This window comes from Somniosus microcephalus, chromosome 31 (assembly GCF_052327205.1).
Source record: "Somniosus microcephalus isolate GS21.2 chromosome 31, FLI_Smic_1.0, whole genome shotgun sequence".
In the NCBI taxonomy this organism is placed as follows: Eukaryota; Metazoa; Chordata; class Chondrichthyes; order Squaliformes; family Somniosidae; genus Somniosus; species Somniosus microcephalus.
The window spans coordinates 8,191,539-8,215,103 of NC_141017.1; the positions used below are offsets into that span (position 1 = coordinate 8,191,539).

Below are 23,565 nucleotides of genomic sequence, written 5' to 3' on the forward strand. Positions count from 1 at the left end.
AAAAGTACTTCAGCTGTGAAGTACTTTGGGATGTCCCAAGGTCATGAAAGGTGCTATTTAAATGAAAGCCTTTCCTTTAACCTGTCTGATACCTGGCATCAGACACCGGAGATATATGTGGAGACTACAAGAGCTGAGTATTTTTACACTGAAGAAAGAAGCCCGAGAGGGGATCTTGTCGAGGTATCGGGATCCTTAACTGCATGAACAAGTTGAACCCCAAGAAACTGTTGAACATGGCTCAAGATAAACAAGGGGGCATGGGCTGAAGCCGAGGAGGGAAGTTGATTGGAGGGACCGGATATAACTACTGACAGAGCGGTGAACGCTTAGAAAGGACTGCCCAATGAGGCGATCGAGGCTGCTCACATCAGTAATTGAGAGACTGGACGGGCATTTGGTGAGAAAATATAATATAAGATAGTCACGAATAAATCCAACAAGGAATTCAGGAGAAGCTTCTTTACTCAGCGAGTGATGAAAATGTGAAACGTGGAGTGGTTGAGGCGAATAGCGGATGCATCTAAGAGGAAGCTAGATAAGTACATGAGGGTGAAAGGAATAGAAGGATATGCTGACAGGGTGAGGTGAGGGGAGGCTCGAGTGGAGCATAAAGACCAGGATAGACCAGTTGGGCTGAATGGCCTATTGCTGTGCTGTAAAATTCAATGTAATTCTGTGTAAAACCCATTGAAGGAGGTCAGTCATAGATTGCGAGCTCTGGGGTGGCAGGATGGTCCAAAATGGCATTTTCTAGTCCTGTACATTCTTCTGTTCCGAAACTCCTTTGGCTCGCTACCTCTCCACCTTCACAAGCCTCTTCAAAATCCACCTCAATTCGGCTTCAGTCACCTCCACATTTCTTCTAGGCCTCCATTCATCTCTAGGAGACACCGGAGGACATTGGTTGCCGGTGCTGTAGAAATACTGGCTGTGGGAAGATGCACTAACTGGCTGCCGCACTAACTGGCTGCCGCACTTGCCTACATTACGACAGTGATTACACTTCAAAAAGTACTTCACTGGTGGGACATCCGGAGGCTGGGAAAGGTGCTATAGAAATGCAAGCTTGTTCTTAATGCCCTCAAGGCAACCAGGGATAAGCAATAAAAGCCAAGATTCAAAGCATAAGAGGGTGCAGAGAAGATTTACAAGGATGATACCAGAAATGTGAAGGTATACATATCATGAAAGGATGAACAGGCTGGGTCTCTTTTCTCTTGACCTAATAGAGGTCTTTAAAATGATGAAAGGTTTTGATAGAGTGGATAGAGAGAGAATGTTTCCACTTGTGGGGAAGAGCATAATTAGAGGCCATCAATAGAAGATAGTCACCAAGAAATCCAATAGGGAATTCAAAAGAAACTTCTTTACCCAGAGAGTGGTGAGAATGTGGAACTCGCTACCACAGGGAGTGGTCGAGGTGAATAGTATAGATGCAGGTAAGGGGAGGCTGGACAAGCACATGAGGGAGAAGGGAATAGAGGGTTACGCTGATAGATTTAGATGAGGAAAAAGACGGGAGGAGGCTCGAGTGGAGCATAAACGCCGGCATGGACTGGTTGGGCCGAATGGCCAGTTTCTGTGCCGTATATCCTGTGTAAAACAGATACTAACAACACTGGAGGTACAGTCTCGCCCTCCCACGATCATACCAACAGAACACTTACATCCTTATCTATCAACTTTGTATCAGAGGATGGCTACAATGTAATTCTCCTACGCCCCTACCCAAGGTGATTTACAGCACTACACTCCAGGAAGGTGCCACTGTCATCCTTGCTCTCTATCTGCAAGGCTGACAATTTAAGGGTCCAAGGTCCACACTTGTGTGAATGCTGCAACCTTGAAGGAGAGAAATTGGGGTCAGTGTGTAAACATGGAGCCAGTGCTTCAGCTCAAACACCCCAAGGAATCTGCTACTACTACAACACAAGTTGCAGAAAAGTCAATGAGTGACCAAGACTCATTTATGCCTGGATTAACTCTAGTAAAGGTCACTATGGTTAGAAGCAACAAAGCTGCACTGCAGAGAGCAGCGCACAGCAGCTCAGTGTGTTAACCACATGCTGACCGAAGGCAATAAACACAGCAATGCAGAGTACAACTGACACCATCTTGCCAGTGTCTGAGTTTCCAGGCAGCAGCAATCCCTGCTGGGACTCAGATCACAGGGCCTATTTGCAGCACTGCTCCTCCACAGCCATAACTGCATTGAACTCACCTCTGGAGAGAGAGCTTTGTGCTGGAATAGCACTGGAATCTAAGTGATACGCAAATTGGACAGATTCAATTTCAGATTTCCAGTATTTGCCTTTTTCGTGATCCTAATCCACACAATACCAGATGTGTGCGCGAAGTGCCTTTTTGCAGCCCGTATTACAGCAGCTCACGCTGGTGCACACAGGCAGGCTACCAGATACAAGATTAAATGCAAGAGATTTAGAACCGGCGAAACGTCTTCACACAGAGAGATACGAAACTGTGAAATTCACTCCCAGGGTTCGCGGTTGAAACTGTGTCAACATTCAAGATTAGATTGGTCAGGCGGATGAAGGAAAAGGAGATAACTAGATACGAGAACACGGCGGGTAAATGCGATTAGAACCAACGCTCCCTTTAAGCTGCGCGACTGCACAGCGCTCCAGGGATCCCGCGCAGCCGGCTTTTCAATGCAAAAACCGGGCGCGCATTGTGAATGGCGCTATGAAAAATTACAGGGAACACTGATTAGAACTATTTTCCTGTGGGAAGGGTTATCACTGACACGGGCTGGTTGGGCCGAATGGCCTGTTTACATGCTGCAACTTTGACATACTCCTGCAATCATTCAGAGAGCGTTTCCGGCAGTGCTTTAGTGTCTGCATATTTTAAAAGACAACACACAGGAACGACAGCACAGTGGGTTACGGTCCTGGGTTAGTCATTCGGCAGTCCGGAGTTCAAGCCCTAACTTGTGAAACTGAAGTCAATAAATCTGGTAATTTGTGGGTGGGCACCAGATGAAATGATTATGAAAGCTGCCATTAACGACCCATCTCGCTCACCAACATCCTTCAGGGAAGGGGATCTGTCACCGCTACCTGGTCTGGACTGCAGGCGACTCCTGAAGTGGCCCAACAAGGATGCCCAGTTGTAATACAATTGCTTCACAAAAGGTGATGCACCACCACCTCCTCGGGGAAACTAGGGCAGGCAATTCACCCAGCCTTGCCAGTGTCGACCACGTCCCGGGAACAAGGCGCGCACATAGCCTAGAAAGCCTCACCAAAACCAAGGAGCTCCAATTTTTAAAATGTATGAAGTGTTCAGAAATCACTAATGCAGACAAATGCCTAAGAAACAAAAGGACAGCTTTAAGCGGTGTGCACGGAGTGAAGCGAGGAAATTTGTCGCAGCGCTTGCCAGGCAAGGCCCCAGAGCTTGCACTGCTGCATGGAGTGCAAGTTCACCCACAGCTCCTGTACCGACCGGGAATGCTCAATACGGAGCGACTATTGCGCCATGTAGCCTCACCTGCTCCAGATCAGGTCCTCTGCTGCGCTGGACGCTGAACACGCACAGTCCACACTAGTGGAACACAGGGCAGATCAGTCAGTACCCGAATGAAGGCAGGCTCATAGTTTGACAGTGAACCGCCAGTTACATAACCAGATGGGTGCTAATCGATCTCTTGTGCATTTGCAATGCCACTTCTGCAGGTTTTCTTTATATCTCAATATATTCCACACAGTACCAGATACAAGTGAACTAGCTGTTTTTCCACAGGCTGTACCTTGTCTGTATCGCAGCTTCTGCCGGTACATAAAGGACACGTACAGTCAAAGGATGCTCGGCTTTTACGGGATAAATTTCATTCAAGAAATACGTGCTTCTTTTGTACATCCTAGTTAAATACCTAAACTGTTACATTCTCAAGAGAAAAGGTTGCAGGAACTCTACTGTTTAGTAATTATGGCCACATACGAGGTCCCACACCCCCTCCATACCCATATTATCAATACAGAGACTCACCCCACAAGGAGCACGCAGTTTGCCACTGGTAGGATTTCAACATGACTGGCTGCACTGAACACTGGAATGAGCCTCAGCTCCCTGTCGACAGAGAGTTAAAGCAGCACCTCTGGTGACTCAGCACTTTCTGCACACGCTCTATGCCCACACAACCACATTGTAAAATTCCACGCAGCTCAGTATGGAGCCTGAAAAGAGTGACCTCTGTAAAAACAGAAGTGGCTGCCTGTTCTCTTTCTCTGCCTGACCTCATTGTATGCTCAATCCCTGTTTAAGAAACTCAGCCGTAGCAGGCAGGAGGCCGGGGGGGGGGGGGGGGGGGGGTTTGCCTTTCACCTCTCGCCCAGACTGCTAGAGGAGAAAGTCTCCTCTCCGGGGTGAAGAAAGTGGTGAAATGGTGCAGCACACAGGACAAGTTCAAAAGGGGGAGGAAACTGGCTAGGGGTAGACTCCAATGCAGCTTCCTCTCACCTCATTTCTCGACAACCTCCTCCACTTGGGTACATACCTACATTATTTGATCAACTCTAACCCCCGTGGTTCTTTGATCATAATATTATATCACTCATTCCAATTTTTGCTTTTAGTACATACAGCCCTTCTTTCGCACTGTTCCTATCACTACAAGCAGGACTGAAAAAATTAATCGTTTCAGATGTAGTGTATGGTACCTGCACGGAAATACTTCTGATCCTTGAAATAAAGACATTTCAATTATTTGAGTCGGACTAACAGATTAGGATGTTTAAATGCACCACACACGCAGGAAGAGCGGGCCGACGGCCAGTCCCTGAGCCTCTATAAACACATCTTTATAACCAACAGCTACAGGACAAGTGACAGAAGGGGGAGGGGGGGGGTCTGAGGGGGGAGGGGGGGGGTCTGAGGGGGGAGGGGGGGGGGTTCTGAGGGGGTTATATGGTGAGGTGTAGTGTGAGGGGGAAATGAGGTTTGAACCGAGTCCCGCGATGGATTCCCGCACCTACCGCCGCCTCCTCCTCGGCCCGCCGCGCCGCCCCTTCGCTTGTCACACCATCAATCCGTCACCAGGCCGGAAACACTCGCCCTGCTGACTGACAGCCGCGCCAGCCAATCGCACATCAGCTCGCTGCGCTGACTGGCGGTCCGCTCCACCAATAGCCAGGCTAAGCCGTCTTCGATTGACAGCCCGTTGCACCAATAGAAATACAGGCTGGCCCGGCACCGCCTTCCCGTACCGCCAATCAGCGCGGAGCGAAGGCGTGATCTCGCTGCTTGTATGACAGGTGGTGATCCTTGCTGCAGTGATGGGCCATTGTGCAGTGTCACTGCTCCGGCCTCTTGTTACTCTCTGTGCTGCAGTGATGGGCCATTGTGCAGTGTCACTGCTCCTGCCTCTTGTTACTCTCTGTGCTGCAGTGATGGGCCATTGTGCAGTGTCACTGCTCCGGCCTCTTGTTACTCTCTGTGCTGCAGTGATGGGGCCTTTGTGCAGTGTCACTGCTCCGGCCTCTTGTTACTCTCTGTGCTGCAGTGATGGGGCCATTGTGCAGTGTCACTGCTCCGGCCTATTGTTACTCTCTGTGCTGCAGTGATGGGGCCATTGTGGAGTGTCACTGCTCCGGCCTCTTGTTACTCTCCCCATAGAGCATAAAGGACTAGAAAAGGTTTCAACATCAAGAACTTTTATACTCACAGCGATACAAGTCAAAAAGTTAATTGGATATATACTTCAAAAGGAAAAAACATTGCAGGGCTATGGGGAAAGGGCAGGGAAGTGGGAATGATACATAGAAACATAGAAGATAGGAGCAGGAGTAGGCCATTCGGCCCCTCGAGCCTGCTCCGCCATTCAATGCGTTCATGGCTGATCATCCAAATTCAGTACCCAGTCCCTGCTTTCTCCCCATACCCCTTGATCCCTTTAGCCTTGAGAAATGTATCCAACTCCTTCTTGAATATATTTAATGAATTGGCCTCTACTGCCGTCTGTGGTAGAGAATTCCACAGGTTCACCACTCTCTGGGTGAAGAAATTCCTCCTAATTTCTGTCCTAAATGTCCTACGCCTTATCCTTAGACTGTGACCCCTGGTTCTGGACTCCCCCGCCATCGGGAACATCCTTCCTGTATCTAGTCTGTCCAGTCATGTCAGAATTTTATAAGTTTTAATGAGATCCCCTCTCATTCTTCTAAACTCCAGCGAGTACAAGCCCAATCGATCCAATCTCTCCTCATACGTCATTCCTGCCATCCCAGGTATCAGCCTGGTGAATCTTCGCTGAACTCCTTCCATGGCAAGAACATCCTTCCTCAGATTAGGTGACCAAAACTGCACACAATACTCAAGATGTGGTCGCACCAAGGCCCTGTACAACTGCAGCAAGACATCCTTGTTCCTGTACTCAAACCCTCTCACTACAAAGGCCAACATACCATTTGCCTTCTTAACCGCCTGCTGCACCTGCATGTTTACCTTCAGCGACTGGTGCACAAGGACACCCAGGTCTCTTTGCACTTCCCCTTCTCCCAATCTATTGCCATTCAGATAATAATCTGCCTTCCTGTTTTTGCTACCAAAGTGGATAACCTCACATTTATCCACGTTATATTGCGTCTGCCATGCTTCTGCCCAATCACCCAACCTGTCCAAATTATCCTGGAGTTTCTCGGCATCCTCCTCACAGCACACACGCCCACCCAGCTTTGTGTTGTCTGCAAATTTGGAGATATTACATCTAGTTCCCTCGTCTAGATCATTAATATATATTGTGAATAGCTGGGGTCCTAGGACCGATCCCTGCGGTACCCCACTAGTCACTGCCTGCCACTCGGAAAAAGACCCGTTTATTCCAACTCTTTGCTTTCTGTCTGCCAACCAGTTCTCTATCCAAGTCAGTACCTTGCCCCCAATCCCATGTGCCTTAACTTTACACGCTAATCTCTTATGTGGGACCTTATCGAAAGTCTCTGTTGGCTCTGTGTATCCTATGCGAAATTAATTTGAAAGCTCCTCAAGCAAATTGCTCATAAAGAGGCACTAATTGACATTAAATTGTTAACTAAAAATCAAAAGGCTGGCTGGAGTGGGAATTTAAAACATATGGTACTGGTGCAGAAGGTGCTGCACTCTAAGGTTGAGTGAAGCACCTTGTTGAAGGGAGTCGAGGGGGTTTCACACTGCTTCTAAACTGTGCTGCACTTCATTCTGAAGTGGTTGATTCTGACACTCAATGGGAAAAGTATTGGCTGGGAGTCAGTAAGAACACCCCAACACTCAATGGCTCATTTGTATAATCCCCGTAAGGGGTGACTGTGAGTGAGCCAGCCCTTTCCGCACTCGCGCCCCAGTGACCGACTACTGCATTGTTTCGCCCATTCACCAATTTTTAATCAAAGCTGGCTGCTTATTGGCCCAGAAATTCGGGTCGGGGGCTTCCCGCGGGTGCAAGCCCCTGACCTGCACTTACCTAGCGCGCCGGCCGTTGTGATGTGGGCCCGCGTGGGATTCCGATCCTGGGCCTGCTCCAACTGCCGGCGCGCAGTGCTCGCGTATCCCAGGGGCGCAGTTAGTTCGAAGCGTCCCCTGGGATCACGTGGGCCATGGAGAGCCAATGGTAGCAGCGAATGCCTATTCATAAAATTGACAGGAAGAGCTGTCAAAACCATAAATACTATAAGCCCCAAAAATCACTAAAACTTCAAATAATTTTTTTTTAAAACATCATATTTTTAAAATAACTATAAATTACATAAAATAACTATTTTAAACAATAATTTAAATTTTTGAAAAAATTAATTACATTTTCTAACGGGACTAAAAATAAACTTACCTTTCTTTAAAGTATTAAAAAATAATAAACCTGTGGAAAAAATGTTTTAATTTTAATTAATTCACCATTTAGCTTTTTAAAAGCAGGCCTTGCGCCTGCTTTTTACATGTGTAGCTCCTGGAGACTTACCCTCCCGGGAAAACCTGGAAAAATAATGTAAGTTCGATGCGCACGAGCCGCCTCTCCGGCGCACGCGTTCCACCTCTGAACCCCTTCTTTCAGGGGAACGGAAGTTCCGGTTTCCCGCGCTTGCGCAGTGCATGCACGAAACCGGCACTTCCATTGGGCCTACGGGTGAGTACCCAGTGTGTACTCACCCGTGGTGACCCGAATTTCTGGGCCATTATTTTGTTGAAAGCCGCGGTGAGATTTAAGGGAGGGAGTTTTGACCTGTTTAAAAATCAGCACTAGAGGGTCAGTTGTCCTTAAGTTGCAGGCCCTGACTGATATGATGGAGCAGCAAGCAGACAGATCAGATCATAGAATGACACAGCACACAAAAATTTCTCCTTTTCAAGTATTTACCCAATTTCCTTTTGAAAGTTACTATTGAATCTCCATTCCACCGCCCTTTCAGGCAGCGCATTCCAAACCATAATCACTACATAAAAAAATTCTCCTCATCTCCCCTCTGGTTCTTTTGCCAATTATCTTAACTCTGTGTCCTCTGGTTGCCAACCCTCCTGCCACTGGAAACAGTTTCTCCCACTTCACTCACAGAGAGAGGGAGGATCCTGGCAAGAGGAGAAAATAACATGCATTTATACAGCACCTTTCCAGATTTCCCAAAGTACAGCCAATGAAGTACGTTTGAAGTGGAGTCACTGTTGTAATGTAGGAAACACGGCAGTCAATTTGTGCACAGCAAGCTCCCACAAACAGCAATGTGATAATGACTGGATAATCTGTTTTGTGGAGGGATAAAAGTTGGCCGGGACACTGGGGAGAACTCCCCTGCTCTTCTTCGAATAGTGGCTGTGAGATCTTTTATGTCCACCTGAGAGGGCAGACGGGGCCTCGGTTTAACATCTCATCTGAAAAATGGCACCTCCGACAGTGCTGCACTCCCTCAGTGCTGCCCCTCTGACAGTGCAGCGCTCCCTCAGTACTGCCCCTTTGACAGTGTAGTGCTCCCTCAGTAGTGCCCCTCCGACAGTGCAGCACTCCCTCAGTACTGCCTCTCCGACAGTGCAGCACTCCCTCAGTAATGCCCCTCTGACAGTGCGGTGCTCACTCAGTACTGCCCTCCGACAGTGCAGCACTCCCTCAGTACTGCCCCTCTGACAGTGCAGCGATCCCTCAGTACTGCCCCTCTGACAGTGCCGCACTCCCTCAGTACCGCCCCTCCAACAGTGCAGCGCTCCCTCAGTACTGCCCCTCTGACAGGGCAGCACTCCCTCAGTACTGCCCCTCCGACAGTGCAGCGCTCCCTCAGTACTGCCCCTCTGACAGTGCAGCGATCCCTCAGTACTGCCCCTCTGACAGTGCCGCACTCCCTCAGTACCGCCCCTCCAACAGTGCAGCGCTCCCTCAGTACTGCCCCTCTGACAGTGCAGCACTCCCTCAGTACTGCCCCTCCGAAGGTGCAGCGCTCCCTCAGTACTGCCCCTCTGACAGTGCAGCGATCCCTCGGTACTGCCCCTCCGAGTGCAGCGATCCCTCAGTACTGCCCCTCCGACAGTGCGGCGATCCCTCAGTACTGCCCCTCCGACAGTGCAGCGATCCCTCAGTACTGCACTGGGAGTGTCAGCCTAGCTATTTTGCAAGCAATAGAAATCATGAGGAACAGGAGGATTCCATCAAGAGCTGGAGGTAAGCGTATTAAAGTAATGTCCGCAAAGTCATGGTATGGCGAAAGAGCAAGGGAATAAATATAATTAGAGGGAACTTTCAGAGAGCCGGCACAGGCACAACGGGATGAAGAGCCTCCTCAATTTCTGTAAGATTCTATCATTTTAGGTGCCATCATAGAGGATGAGGGTGTTTTGCAGGTGTTTGTGGACATTGTCAGACCCAGGACTATGTTGTGGCCTGACACACGGTTTTATAATGTCAATAAAATGTGAATGAAGCAAGTGGGAACAAGGAAGAGTTGAGACACACTTGATCGGAAATTGTGAGAAAGTCTTGGGGTGTCATCACTTCTGTAAAATGAAATATTACCAAATACCAATCAGACTTCGAGGGTAATCGAAAAGCTTTGTGTGTGTTGGGGCGTATGTTCAGACTGAACCTTTCTTCTGCCGTTAATGCCCCTAGTTATGTTGGCGCTCTCTCTCTACCCTGGTTAATACCAGTGTTCTCCCTCCAAAGTGCCACTCTCAACTTCCCTTTCCCCATTATTTCCACCCCCCATTCGCCTTCATGACCATTAATCATTCTTTTCCTCCCCACCTTAAATTAAATTAATTTCCTCCTTTTCCAGTCATTGACTCCTAATTGTCATCCGTTTCTCCCTTTCTTTGCAACTGGCTGCCCCTTCCCACCCCCTTTCCTCGCCTATTCGTTGTTATCCATTGGTTTCTAGTCCCTGTCCATCGCACCTTCATTCTCAGGCACTGTCCCCTCCCATTCCCTCTCCCCTCCTTTCCCTTCATTGCCACTCGTTCTACCCTTTCAATGCCGTACATTTCATCCTCTTCATTACCATTCATTTCCCCCTAATTTGTTATCCATTCCAACTCTTTCAGTGCCATCCATTCCCCGATTTTATCATTCATTCTACGTCTTCTCGGTCATCCATTGTTCCTTCCTCATCCTTCTCCATCCCCCCATTACCATTTATTCAACCCCTTTCATTGCTATCCATTCCCCTAATATTGTCATCCATTGTTCCTCTCCATTGTCACTTAAAAACCCCTGTTAAGTTCGTTCTATTCCTTTCATTTCCAACCATTGCCCCACTTTACAGTATACAGCAGACAGTATCACTGGCCTCAGTGGTGATGAGGAGAGAGGGGCTGTTCCATTAGCAGCTAGACTTGGATAGGAACAGAGCATGAGGAGCTAGCAGAGCGGGTGGAGTCGGGTTAGGATAGTCGATGTATCATATAAAATACTCTCTGTGCTCAAGTTGCAGAATGTCAATATTTTTTATACATTTGAAACATTTACATGTCAAATTTACCTCGTTTCTAGGTGTGTGTTGCTTTTGTCCTGTTTTGTATTCCATGTTCTGTGTTGCTTGTGTGTTCCTCATGTTTTTTACGAGTTGTGTTTTGTGTTGTCCAGCATTTTCTGTTTTTATTTCACAATGTCAATTCTTGTGCAGACTAATACTTAGGTGTTTGTATTCAGATCCCTCATATTGTGACCATATTTGCCTCTTCTGATATCAATGTCCAAAGCTAACCTTTGTTTTATTTGTTTCATATTGCTTAATCAATCCTTAACTCTTCAGAAATCTATTCAGCTTTATCATTGTCAACTCCCACTTCCCATCATGTTCAGGTAATTCCGAGTAACATTGTGCCATTCCCATGCATCGTCCTGTAAGAGATCATTCGCTGTTCATTGCGACTTGGCTGAATTTAATGCACCAGCAAGCTTCGAGAGTTCTGCAAACAAACCTTTAAACAGATTTAGTTAACTTCTGTAACACTTTTAGACGTGGCATAAGCGGCCCATTGTCTACAGATTTAGTTCATTCCTGCAATCTCATCAGACAGGACCTCGAGAGTTCTGCAAAACCAACCTTTAAGCTGATTGAACAATGAGGAACTTCTGCAGCCACTTTAGACATGGCGCAAGCAGCCTTGAGGTCCATTGACTACAGATAAGGAGAAGAAATACCCAAAGTGATGGAAGGTGTCATCGACAGTGCTATAAAGCAGCACTTACTCACCAATAGCCTGCTCACTGATGCCCAGTTTGGGTTCCGCAAAGACCACTTGGCTCCCGACCTCATTACAGCCTAGGTCCAAACATGGACAAAGGAGCTGAATTTCAGAGGTGAGGTGAGAGTGACTGCCCTTGACATCAAGGCAGCATTTAACCAAGTGTGGCATCAAGGAGCCCCAGTAAAACCGAAGTCAATGGGAATCAGGGGAAAACTCTCCACTGGCTGGAGTCATACCTAGCACAAAGGAAGATGGTTGTGGTGGTTGGAGGTCAATCATCACAGCCCCAGGACATCGCTGCAGGAGTTCCTCAGGGCAGTGTCCTAGGCACAACCATCTTCAGCTGCTTCATCAATGACCTTCCTTCCATCATAAGGTCAGAAATGAGGATGTTCGCTGATGACTGCACAGTAGTCAGTGCCATTCACATCTCCTCAGATAATGAAGCAGTCCATACCCGCATGCAACAAGACCTGGACAACATTCAGGCTTGTGCTTGAAGGGGTTAAAAGTTAGGTTAGCGGCTTAACTGACTAGCTGGCTGATGCAATAAAGGAGAAGTCTGGCAGAACAAAGACTGTTGCTGACAGTTGGAAAAAGCATATTACACGATGATTGGGGGAGTGAAAGAAGGCGAAGAGGTCATGCATTGAACAATGGGCTGCCAATGTAATTTGCGAAGATGCGGTTAAGTGTACGAAATTGTATAAGAACTAAAGAGTAGAGCAATGGCAGATGTGAAAACAGGGCAAATGAGATAAACAAGATGTGTTTTGTAGAGATGTGATTAAGTGTCCGTGACTTGGACAATTAATTGGCCAAGTCCCGAAGATGTGAAGGAAACAAGATGTAAGATTGTATATAAGCTAACTGCTTGAATGTAAAAAGCTCAGACTGAGGGGGCCTCTCCCTGCACATGCTTGAATAAAGATCACTTGGAACCAGTACACGCTTGCCTCTGTCGGCTTTGGAGCAGAGAGAAATCCCATGACAACTTGGCGTAGTCGGCAGGATTCCCAGGATGCAGTCGAGTGACCAACCATAATGGGACTGTAAGTCGGGTGAGTACTTTATATTACCTCCCCTAGTTAGGTGCGGAACCCCAGAAGGCTGGACATGAGGCTGTAGGGAATCAGAACAGGAGACTAGCGGGTACTGGAGTGATCTCTGCACAGTAGAACAGCATCGGCGGGAATCTCGAGCGGCAGAGCGGGGCTATAAAAGTCCCCAGAGACCAGGTAAGGCCTCACAGCATCGGCGGGAATCTCGAGTGGCAGAGCGGGGCTATAAAAGTCCCAGAGACCAGGTAAGGCCTCACAGCATTGGCGGGAATCTCGAGCGGCAGAGCGGGGCTATAAAAGTCCCAGAGACCAGGTAAGGCCTCACAGCGTCGGCGGGAAACTTGAGCGGCAGAGCGGGGCTATAAAAGTCCCCAGAGACCAGGTAAGGCCTCACAGCGTCGGCGGGAATCTCCAGCGGCAGAGCGGGGCTATAAAAGCCCAGAGACCAGGTAAGGTCTCACAGCGTCGGCGGGAATCTCGAGCGGCAGAGTGGGGCTATAAAAGGCCCCAGAGACCAGCTAAGGCCTCACAGCGTCGGCGGGAATCTCGAGCGGCAGAGCGGGGCTATAACAGCCCCAGAGACCAGGTAAGGCCTCACAGCGTCGGCAGGAATCTCAAGCGGCAGAGCAGGGCTATAAAAGCCCCAGAGACCAGGTAAGGCCTCACAGCGTCGGCGGGAATCTCGAGTGGCAGAGCGGGGCTATAAAAGCCCCAGAGACCAGGTAAGGCCTCACAGCATCGGCGGGAATCTCGAGTGGCAGAGCGGGGCTATAAAAGTCCCCAGAGACCAGGTAAGGTGTACCAGTCTCCAGTCTGGAAGGAGAGAGGTAAAAAGCAATCCAAGTGTGACGTCACCAGAAAGCGGGTAAGTGATTGGTTGGTAAGTATTTCTCCCTTTTAAGCTTAAATCTCTTTGGTTCATAGTTTCTAAGGTGTGATATTCACCACCTAGAATCGGGGCAGAGGATATTTAAGAATAATATTAATAAATTTAATTAATTACATAGAATGGGAGATCAGGCGATGTGTTGCTGCTGCAATATGTGGGAGCTGGTGAACACCATTGATGCTCACAGTGATCACATTTGCAGTAAGTGTTGGCTGCTCGAGGAACTCCAGCTCCGTGTTGAAGAGCTGGAGTCCGAGCTTCAAACACTGAGACACATCAGGGAGGGGGAGAGTTACCTGGACTCTGTGTATCACGAGGTAGTCACACCAATTAGAATAATTAATTCAGATGTAGTCCGTGGCCAGGGTCAGGATGGTGTGACTAGAAGTGAGGCAGGTACGGGGATCCAGGAGGTAGTGTTGGAGGAGCCGCAGCCCTTGCACTTGTCCAACAGGTTCGAGGCTCTTACTCCCTGTGGGGACAGGAGCAGGGACTGCAGGGAGGATGAGCAACCTGGCCACAGCACCATGGAGCAGGGGGCCATTCAAGTGGGGGGAGTTAAAAGAAATGTTGTAGTGGTAGGAGATAGTATCGTTAGGGGGATATATAGAGTTCTTTGCAGCCGAGAGCAAGAGTCCCGAAGGCTGTGTTGCCTGCCCGGAGCCAGGGTTAAGGACATCTCCTCTGGACTGGAGAGAAACTTGGAGTGGGAGGGGGAGGATCCAGTTGTCGTGGTCCATGTTGGTACCAACGACATAGATAGGACAAGGAAGGAGGTTCTGCTGAGGGAGTTTGAGTAGCTAGGGGCCAAATTAAAAAGTAGAACCACAAGGGTAATAAGAGCCACGAGCGAATTTGGCTAGGACAAAGAAAATTAGAGAGTTAAATGCGTGGCTGAAAGACTGGTGTGGGAGAAATGGGTTTTGCTTCCTGGGACACTGGCACCCGTACTGGGGCAGGAGGGAGCTGTTCCGTTGGGACGGGCTTCACTTGGCCAGTGCTGGGACTAGAGTCCTGGCGGATCATATAACTAGGGCTGTAGAGAGGGCTTTAAACTAACTAGTGGGGGGGAGGTACCTAGAGAGCAAATAATAAAAATGACAACAGAGAAGGTCATAGACTTAGGTAGCAGTGGGGAAATTAAAAACCAGAGCGTGTCAGGAAGGGGCAGAAGGTATGGAGTAAAAGGTAAAGTAATAAAAAGGGCAAAAGCAGGAACTAAGTGCCACAAAACATCTTTGAAAGTTCTCTATCTGAATGCACATAGCATTCGTAACAAAATAGACGAGTTAATGGCACAAATAACTACATATGGGTATGATCTTGTGGCCATTACAGAAACATGGCTGCAGGGTGACAATGCCTGGGAATTAAAAATACCAGGTTATTTAACGATCAGGAAGGACAGGCAGGAAGGAAGGGGAGGTGGGGTGGCTATGTTAATAAAGGAAGGAATCACTGTAATACAGAGAAATGATATTGGGTCAAAAGATCAGGATAATGAAACAGTTTGGGTGGAGGTAAGGAATAATAAGGGGAAAAAAACACTAGTGGGCGTAGTCTATAGGCCTCCGAACAGTGGCAACTCTGTTGGACGGAGTTTCAATCAGGAAATAGTTGAGGCTTGTAATAAGGGAACATCTATAATTATGGGGGATTTTAACTATCATATTAATTGGACAAATCAAATTGGGCAGGGCTGCCTTGAGGATGAGTTCACTGAATGTATTAGGGATGGGTTTCTTGAGCAGTATGTAACTGAACCGACCAGGGGGCAAGCAACCTTAGATCTGGTCCTGTGTAATGAGGTGGGATTAATTAAAAATGTCCTAGTAAAGGATCCCCTTGGAATGAGTGACCATAACATGGTTGAATTCCATATTCAATTCGAGGGTGAGAAGGTTGGATCTCAAACAAGCGTGCTAAGCTTGAATAAAGGAGACTATGAAGGTATGAGAGCGGAATTGAGTAGAGTGGCTTGGGAAAATAGATTAAAGGGTAAGACGATACATGATCAGTGGCGTACATTTAAGGAGTTATTTTACAACTTCCAAAAAAAATATATTCCACTGAGAAGAAAAGGGTGTAAAAGAAAAGACAGCCATCCGTGGCTAAGTAAAGAAATTAAGGATAGTATTCGACTAAAAACAAGAGCATATAAGGTAGCCAAATCTAGTGGGAGGATAGAGGATTGGGAAAACTTTAAAAGACAGCAAAAAATAACAAAAAGATTGATTAAGAAAGGGAAGATAGATTATGAAAGTAAATTAGCAAAAAATATAAAAACAGATAGTAAGAGATTTTATAGTTATATAAAAAGAAAAAGGGTGGCTAAAGTAAATGTTGGTCCCTTAGAGGATGAGACCGGGAAATTAATGGTGGGAAATATGGAGATGGCAAAAACACTGAATGAATATTTTACATCAGTCTTTACAGTAGAAGACACTAAGAATATCCCAACACTGGACAAACAGGGGGCTAAAGGGGGGGAGGAGCTAAACACGATCAAAATCACTAAGGAAGTGGTACTCGGTAAAATAATGGGACTCAAGGTGGATAAATCACCTGGACCTGATGGCTTACATCCTAGGGTCTTGAGGGAAGTGGCGGTAGGGATTGTGGATGCATTGGTAAAATTTTCCAAAACTCCCTGGACTCGGCAAAGGTCCCGGCAGACTGGAAAACTGCGAATGTAACACCCTTATTTAAAAAGGGCAGTAGACAGAAGGCTGGAAACTATAGACCGGTTAGCCTAACATCTGTGCTAGGTAAAATTTTGGAGTCCATTATTAAGGAGACAGTAACAGGACATTTGGATAATCATAATTTAATAGGACAAAGTCAGCATGGTTTTATGAAGGGGAAGTCATGTTTGACAAATTTGCTGGAGTTCTTTGAAGAAGTAACGTATAGGGTGGATAAAGGGGAACCAGTGGACGTAGTGTATTTAGACTTCCAAAAGGCATTTGACAAGGTGCCACACAAAAGATTATTGCTTAAGATAAAAAATCACGCGATTGGGGGTAATATTCTGGCATGGATAGAGGATTGGCTATCTAACAGAAGGCAGAGAGTTGGGATAAATGGTTCATTCTCAGACTGGCAATCAGTAACTAGTGGTGTTCCGCAGAGGTCAGTGCTGGGTCCCCAACTCTTTACAATCTATATTAACGATTTGGAGGAGGGGACCGAGTGTAACATATCAAAGTTTGCAGATGATACTAAGATGGGAGGAAAAGTAGTGAGTGAGGAGGACATAATAAACCTGCAAGGGGACATCGACAGGCTAAGTAAGTGGGCAGAGATTTGGCAGATGGAATACAATACTGGAAAGTGTGAGGTTATGCACTTTGGCAGGAAAAATCGTAGAGCAAGTTATTATCTTAATGGCAAGAAACTGGAAAGTACTGAAGTACAAAGGGATCTGGGGGCCCTGGTGCACGAAACTCAAAAGGTTAGTATGCAGGTGCAGCAAGTGATTAAGAAGGCCAATGGAATGTTGGCTTTCATTGCTAGGGGGATAGAATATAAAAATAGGGAGGTATTGCTTCAGTTGTACAAGGTATTGGTGAGACCGCACCTGGAATACTGCATACAGTTTTGGTGTCCATACTTAAGAAAGGACATACTTGCTCTCGAGTCAGTACAAAGAAGGTTCACTCGGTTAATCCCGGGGATGAGGGGATGGACATATGAGGAGAGGTTGAGTAGATTGGGACTCTACTCATTGGAGTTCAGAAGAATGAGAGGCGATCTTATTGAAACATATAAGATTGTGAAGGGGTTGGATCGGGTGGATGCAGGGAAGATGTTCCCGATGATGGGTGAAACTAGAACTAGGGGGCATAGTCTTAGAATAAGGGGCTGCTCTTTCAAAACTGAGATGAGGAGGAACTACTTCACTCAATGGGTGGTAGGTCCATGGAATATGCTGCCCCAAAAAGCTGTAGATGCTACATCATTACATAAATTTAAAACAGAAATAGACAGTTTCCTAGAAGTAAAGGGAATTAAAGGTTACGGGGAGCGGGCAGGAATTTGGACATGAGTCTAGGTTCGGATCGGTCATGGCCCTGTGGGTAGCGGAGCGGGCCCAGGGGCCGTGTAGCCTGATCCTGCTCCTATTTCGTGTGTCTAATTCTGTTAGATTCAGGAGATGGTTCTGTGATAGTGGATTGGCGGTTAGGATCAGATCAGCCATGATCTTATTGAATGGCGGAGCAGGCTCGAGGGGCCGATTGGCCTACTCCTGCTCCTATTTCTTATGTTCTTATGTTCTTATGTTAGAACCGTGAGCCGCCATAGGTAACCAGAACCGCATTGTAGCAGGAGGGTCCGAGTTACTGTTTGCGCAGGCCAGAGGAATAAAAAAAAAATGGCCACAGGATGGGAAGATTGGGGACTGGAAGAGTCCATAACCAAATTTATAACAGAAAAAAATAAGAAACTAATCGAGAAAATGAAAAAGAAATGCTAGAGTCTGAACGACAGTCCGGACAGACAAAGGGAATGGTGGGGCGCCCAGTGTAAGGGTAAGGAAGAAAAGGGAATACTTTTAATTATTTGTAGCTACTTAGGACTCAGTAAACATGTACAAAGTTATATAGAAAAGGAAAAGGAAAAGGTTAAGGACAGTGCGGTGCGGGCACCGGGACCAAGGTTTAGAGCGACAGACGATAATAACGACGTTGACTGGGGAGAATTAGAGATGGAAGCTGCAGATTACGACAGACAGGACGATGACGGGGGTTGGGAGCCCCCACCTAAATATAACACAGAGGGACCATCGGCTGCGCCACTGCCCGAAACCAGGACGAAGGGCAGAATGGCCATGGCCCCTATTACAACGGAGATTAGACAAGTGGGAAATGGGCAGGCTTAGACTACAGTACGATATGTCCCCTTCACCCCAGCCAAGAAACAGATGATGACCAGGGACCTCCCGACCCATAAAACAAACCATGCAAACACCGACTTTTGGAATAAGTTAGAGGAGATGATAGATGTACCCTCACTTCACCCGGAAGATATACACGTCCTTGTAAAGTCCAAGGTACCCCGGCAAACCTGGCTAGGGACGCCCAACTTAATCCTTAGTGGAAATTGGAAGGATGCACGGGGATTGAATCAGCTAGGAAGATACAACCGTTTTAAGCGATTGGTAAAGGGAGGACTAGGGGAAGCCCGATCCAACTGGTCAGCAGTGGTGGGACTAACCCAGAATAAAGGCGAAAGGGCCCATGGGTACACGGAGCGAAAATACACCACGTATTGTGACTTCTCGGGAACAGATAACCCAGGCAGAGATGATCCAGTGTTTCTAAAAATGTTGTAGGAAGGACTTAGTGCAGAACACCAGAAGATCCTTGAATTCGGAATAGCGGTGGGAGCTAACTTTGAGGAAGTTGTGGAGTGGGCCACCGAGGTAGATACGAGAAGCAGAAAGGGTAAGGAAGCACACGGCGGGAGGGTAGCGGCGGTGACCTGTTCTGGGAATTGTTACAACTGCGGCAAACCCGGACACGGCCCATGAATGTAAAATGGAGAAAGGGAACAAGGACTAGAGGTGTGGTAACTGCCATAAGACGGGTCACAGCCGAGCAGATTGCTGGGCCAGAGGAGGGGGCAAAGAGGGCCAGGGACCTAGACAGGGGATAGTACAATCTAGCACCCCCCCTGACCCGAGAAGAAGTCAGGGAAATGATAAAATTAGCCGCAGAGAAATAGGTTGTAGCGGCCCCCGGAACAGCTGGAGTGGGGGACCCCCGGATGTTTATTGACGCACTGTTATGGGGCCGGCGGTGCAGAATGTTAATAGACACCGGAGCCATTATCGACTTACCCCTGCCCACTACCCGACACCACATGGTTATAGCAGGAATAGGTGGAAGACCTCTCCCAGCCCAACGGAGTGAGACCATATTGCTGGAGGTAGGTGAGCTGATGATCCCGATCCACCTATGGGTCTGCAAAACCGCAGCGGGCACGGTCCTGGGAATTGATATACTCTGGGAGTTAGGAGCCCTAATAGACCCAAAAGGGGGGGCGAGTAGTTTGGTGTAAGCATCAGCACAGATCCCAAGGGTTTTTGTATCGGACATTTTGTATGATAGTTACTGTTGATTGACCAGCGGCCTGTTTGGAGAAGATGGGAGGGGCCCAGGTGTTCGTGATGGACAGGAGATTCCAGCCAGGCCTACAAACTGATTACGGGAGAATGTCTGAGCGGACAGAGTTCTCTGGGAAACAATGGGCAGAAGATGGAGGGCCATTGTAAATTAATGGAAAACCACTTAACCGAGGATCGGGTGAGAAGTGCGGCCCATCATCTGCCATTAACACTAGCACCTAGATGGGATAGCCCCGAAAGGCGGGAAACCAGACAAAGAAGGGTGATTAAAAAGACATCACTGAACTTTTAAGGTATAAGAGAAGGCAGCTTTGGCCATTCTCGCTCGCTCTCTCTCTCTCTCTCTCGCCTTCGCGTGCCCTCATCTCTGAACCAAGAACCGAGCACTCCGTCCGAGACGGAGAGAAGAAACCACCACGAGCGACAAGAGCCTCGCCTTGCTCTTCGACTGTAGGAACGAACCTTGAAACTGGGACTTGGATACTGCATCGGCAATACGGAACCAAGAGACACGCTCTACACAGGGGAACAGCGAGCAAGAAAACGGACAATGGGGGTGAGCATTGCCCAAGCCCACGCATCCTTCAGACCACTGGTACTGTGCGAGGGGGTGGTGTGTGTCCCAACCAATCCAGAGGGGTTTAGTGGGGAGGTTCTGTGTGTATTATATAGTGTATGTTCCGGGGTTTGTGGGGCAAGTCCATGTTATACTTTGTATAGCAACACAGTGTGATTTTAGACATCTTAATACGAAACAGGGCCCTGTTCGACGGGCCAAGTTGTATTGTTGTACTGTTTGTTTTATGCCTCCAGGCATTTTACGTACTGGAGGCGGGTGTGTGTGTTAACCTTATTAAACACCGTACGTTTGAGTCCGAAAAGCTCGTCTGTGTCCCAATCCTGTTCACCGTATTTCCTGTCGCCTAGAACTAAGTAGGAGAGGTGATTCGAACCACCAAGGCAAACCACCTACATTGGTCAAATCATACGGGCATTCGAACACACAGCTACCCAACCGAGGCCATCGCTGCAGGAACGGCCTGCCTAGGGATGGCCAGCCTTATTGAAATAGATAGGAAGGGAAAGGGAGCCTGGGGTTTGATCTGTCAACAGGTCCCGGAGGTATGGACAAAGAATAAGCAGGATTGCGGACTAGTAAAGACAACGCCTGTAACAATAAAAGGACCACAGCACAAACCACATAGACAGTACCCGATAAAACCCGAGGCCCAGCAAGCAGTAGCGGACATTGTCCGCCAGCTCAAGGAGCGGGGAGTGGTGCGACCAACAATCTCCTCGACTAACTCACCGGTATGGTCAGTGGGAAAACCGGATGGGTCGTACCGCTTAACCATCGATTATACAGCCTTAAATGGTGTGACCCCAAAGGAGTGTCCCATAGATGCCAGTCCGGCGACAATATTCAATGGTCTCAAGCCACAGTACAAAATATTCACTGTCTTCGACTTAGCTAACGGATTTTGGTCGATTCCATTGCAGAGGATTCACAAGAGAAATTTGCCTTCATGGTAGGGAATAGGCAGTATACGTGGACGCGGGTCCCGCAAGGATTCCACAACAGCCCAGCAATATTTCACCGAGCTATGAGCTCGATTCTAGAACCCCTCGATCTGACCCGGTACAACAATACTATACTACAGTATGTGGATTGTAATGTGCTCAACACATGGACACGGGATATATTCCTTCAGCCATCAACACGAGGCTTCTTTATTCCTTTCCTTTCTCTGTTTACTCCCCGTCGCCCCCTACCGGGGCGGAGGGTAACTATCACCACATCTCCCTTTCTAAACAGACTTTGAATACTGTTCCTTTACTATTAACATTTCAAATGACCTTCTTTCAAATCATTACTTTTTTACTGTGCTTAAGAAATAACAAACTCTAACAAACATAACATCTCTAATGCACAATGTATCTCTTTTTTTTTTAGAGAAACACGAATAATGCAAGCCGAGTGCTTGGAGGGACAAGGTGAGTGCCTGAACCCTCCACCAAGTACCTCGGGTATTATTCTGACCCAATGAGGTGTCTTGGTTCTTAAGCTATTCATGTTGCAAAGTCCTGGAGGTATGAAAGAGGATTGCGGACCCTTTCAGGGTATCGTCTGGAACCCGATGGAGGTGGGGTATCCCCTGTGGGTGGAGGAGACGGAGGTGGGGTATCCCCTGTGGGTGGAGGAGACGGAGGTAGGGTATCCCCTGTGGGTGGAGGAGACGGAGGTGGGGTATCCCCTGTGGGTGGAGGAGTTCCAGGACCCGCATCCCCATTGTAGTCATCGGGAATGGAAGGCTCATCAGCAGCGTCTGGGGGCTGCTGGGTAAGTGCGAGGTGTCTGCGGTTCCGGCGAACAACCTGGCCCTGGATATCAACCAGATACGATCTTGGGGTGTTGGCCTGTCCTTGCACAATGCCTCTTTTGCGGGAGTCATGTATCCACACATAGTCACCTGGAAGGAGTGGACACAAGGGCTTAGCTCTGTGGCGACTGTTAAAGTTGGCCTGTTGTCTTAGTTTAGATTGTTTGTCCTTGTCTGTAAAATTCTGGAGGTCGGGCCAGCCTGGGGTCAGGAGTGATGGCATAGTTGGCACGGTTGTACGAAGTTTTCTGCCTTGTAGCAACTCAGCAGGGCTGAATCCGCTAGAAAGAGGTGTGGAGCGGTATGCAAGGAGTGCCCGGTATGGGTTGGGTGACTTTTTTAAAAGCTGTTTGGCTGTCCGGACAGCGCGCTCGGCAGCCCCATTGCTTTGAGGATACAGAGGACTGGATGTGACATGGGTGAAGTCCCAGCTGTCGGCAAATGAGCGAAAGGTGTCCGAGGCAAATTGGGGGCCATTATCTGTTTGGACCAGCAGGGGGACCCCGAGGCGGGCAAAGCAGGATTTCATACATTCAACGACTGCATGTGAGGTGGTGGAGAGGAGCTTGATAACTTCAATGAACTTAGAGAAATAGTCAAACATTACCAGGTAAGTTGAGTTATCCAAATGAAATAGATCAGCCCCAACCTTCTGCCATGGGCCCTCAGGGGTGTCATCTGGAATCAATGGCTCTGGTGGTTGTTGTCTCATTTGGGCGCAGCTTGGGCATTGTTGTACTTTACGTTGTAGTTGACCGCTTAATCCAGGCCACCAGACAGAACACCTGGCTCGTGCTCTGCATTTTGTGATCCCTTGATGGCCATCATGCAGTTTGTCCAGAATGTCTTTCTGCATTGATGCTGGAATGACCAACTGGCACCCTTGTAGCAGCAATCCTTGTGCAATAGTGAGGTCACCTGAAACGGCCGCGTAAGGTCTAAGAGCGTTGTCAAGTTTCGCATGATCTGGCCAGCCCTCACGACAGTATGTGAAGACCTGACGAAGTAGTTCATCCGTTTCCTGTTCTTGACGAAGTGCAGCCAGGCGTTTCTCGGTAATGGGCAGTGCAGTGAGTATTGAGTGTACATAATTCTCTATGCACTGCACCTCAGGGGAATCATCCACTGGCGGCTGGTAGGGAGCCCTGGAGAGGACGTCGGCAGTTGCTAGGCTCTTCCCTGGCACATGTGATATAGTGAAGTGAAAGTGCATGAGTCGCATCCGAAAGCGCTGAATGCGGGGGTACAACTCGTCCAGGTTTTTAGATCCCAATAGTGTAAGGAGGGACTTGTGATCTGTTTCAACCTGGAATGTCATGCCTATTAGGAGGTCTCTATAGCGCTCACATGCCCATGTAATGGCCAGGGCCTCTTTTTCAATCTGCGCATAGCGCTGCTCTGTTTTTGAAAGGGCTCGTGAAGCATAGGCTACAGGGCGCC

The 23,565-nt window shown here is 48.0% G+C and overlaps 1 protein-coding gene across 9 annotated transcripts in view; it reads right to left on the bottom strand.

The window, feature by feature from the left end:
• pnpla6 (patatin-like phospholipase domain containing 6) overlaps nucleotides 1-5,071 on the bottom strand; it is a 194,259-nt gene extending 189,188 nt beyond the window's left edge. For 2 of the 9 annotated variants that reach the window (XM_085971499.1, XM_085971497.1), the window contains exon 1: nucleotides 5,001-5,071. The gene's annotated coding sequence lies outside the window, so the exon portion shown is untranslated. Of the gene's footprint in view, nucleotides 1-3,516; nucleotides 3,967-4,014; nucleotides 4,273-4,685; nucleotides 4,852-5,000 lie in introns of those variants that run through there. The other 7 variants (XM_085971498.1, XM_085971490.1, XM_085971492.1 and 4 more) reach the window with 6 other exon arrangements.
• Nucleotides 5,072-23,565: the final 18,494 nt, after the last annotated feature.